This window comes from Arachis duranensis, chromosome 1, assembly GCF_000817695.3.
Source record: "Arachis duranensis cultivar V14167 chromosome 1, aradu.V14167.gnm2.J7QH, whole genome shotgun sequence".
Lineage (NCBI taxonomy): Eukaryota > Viridiplantae > Streptophyta > Magnoliopsida > Fabales > Fabaceae > Arachis > Arachis duranensis.
The window spans coordinates 16,860,819-16,863,127 of NC_029772.3; positions in this window are offsets into that span (position 1 = coordinate 16,860,819).

Genomic DNA, 2,309 nt, shown 5'->3' on the forward strand with positions numbered 1-2,309 from the left:
GAAGAGGAGAAAAGAGAGAATAAAAAAAAAAAAAGAAAGAGTTGGCAATTGGAGAGAATGACTGAAGAAATAGCAAAATAATTAGTGAAGTCTCATTACAATCATATATACACATTTTCTAACTAGCTTATACTAGTTAGCACTAACTACTTTCTATTAATACCTAATTACCTATAACAAATTGTTTTAATTAAGCTAACGTTTTAGCTAACCACTATAACAGTCACGTGACACTCTTTTTCAAGTTCGAAGTATAGAGATTCAATAGTTCTAACTTGCCACGACAAGCAATAATTTATTGTGCTTTTGTGAAAACGTCACTAATTTATTGTGAAATCTTGATTGATTGCAACTTTATCACACTTTCTGGAGCTTTGTCCCTGACCTAATGGCAATCCACCTTCAAAATATTTTGCCCTCTTATAAAAGATAGGATTCGCAACTCTGTAAAGGGCAAATTGATTGTCACAAAAAAGAGCAAATGATGTCTTATGCTCTGCTTGAAATTCCTTGAAAAGATACATCAACCATTATCCTTTTCGGATTGCCTGACTCGTTGCTTTATATTCTGCTTCAGATTAAGAGCATGAGACCACGGTTTGCTTCTTGCTATGCCAACAAACTAAGGTCTCTTCCAAGAAAAACAGTAGCCTGTCACCAATCTCCTCGTGTTTGGACATGTTGCCCAATTAGAGTCAACATAAACCAGAACTAGGATCACTCTGCAAATATCTGAGGACATGGAGACTTGTTTAGAAGTGTTGATCAGTGGGACAATCAAGAAACTGACTAGACATCGAATAGCATAAGAAATGTAGGGTTGGGTGTTACTGATCTATAACAATGTCTCAACAAGTTGTCTATACCTCAATGAATCATTCAATCTTGTCCCTGAAGTCTTAGAGAGAGCTGTCGAAAAAGATCCAGAGTATATTTTCGTTGGCAAATAGCCAATCTCTTCTAATTGTTAGCAAATTCCACCCCTAAGAAATATTTCAATTTGCCTATATCTTTAATCTTGAATTTTGCATCCCAGACTCTTTTGACACTATAAATCTCGTCCATATCATTTTCAGAGAGTATGAGATCATCTATGTATACCAAGATGATTTGTGTATCCCTTGGTCGTGGCTTTGGTAAAGGAAAAACTGCCATTTGTACCCATGAATTTTGCGAATGTTGACAAAATTACCCATCAAACAAGAAACGTTGTACCCATGAAAGATGGGTTCTGTGTGACAATAGTACCCAAACCGTAATTTTTTGTTGACTTTTTAATAAAATTTCCAAATTACCCCTTTTATCTTCTTCCCAAAATTTCAAACATTCACCACTCTCACCCTTCGTCTTCCTCTGCTGCGGCTAGCCACCAAAAAATTAAAAAGATTAAAAACTGTGGATTATTAATTATCTGAGGTTATTGTTCAAATATTATGGATTTGTAGATCTGGTGCAGAAAAAAGAAAAAGAAGTTTGAAATTAACAAAAAAAACATACATTTTGGTTTCTTGGTGTCACTGTGGGAACAAGAGGCGCAGAACCAAGAGCCTTTGGGAATGGAAGGAAGGATAGGTTGGAGATAGAAGATGTGATAGCCTCAATCGCATTTGTTGCAGAGGAGAAGCTTGGCTGGGAACTCACTGGAAGAGCAGCACTTGCTGATGATATCGTCATCGAAGGTGGGCTTGGGATCGGAGTGTGGGTCTTTCCTCACCATGCATTCCCCTGGCCATGTCTTCAATCATACTCGGCATATGCTCATCCTCATCAATGTATCCCACCACCATCATTCCTCCTTGTTCTCTAGTACTCAAAGTGAAACAAGATCCTTCAACAATAACGTTACTACCACCACAACCTTCTAGAGGGTTCTGTGGTGGCCTCAGAAGCCTAGCCTGAGCAGCAACGACGGCTGTAATGCGAATATCAGTCCACCAAATGGCATGAAGATACTCTAACAGCAGCTCCTTTTTCTACAAATCGACGGCGCTGAGCAGTATTTGGAGTCACCATTGGAAAGAGACCGTGGCCACTGGCCTCTTGTCGGCTCTGGTTGCTGAATTCTGCTACTTATAGCTTTGGAATAAGAAGAACAAGAATATTCAGGTTGAAGAGGTTGAAGAGTTTGAAAAGGGTGTGCTTTCTTAGTGTTGTTGTTGTATTCGAAGAAGAAAGAAACAACAAGGGTAATGATGTTAAAGTTGATTTAGATTTAAATTTGGAGAACAAATTAGGATTGGAATAAAGAGACATGGAGGTTGAGGATAAAAGTTGGAGGAAGACATCAGGTGCTTGGTCTTGAGGGAATG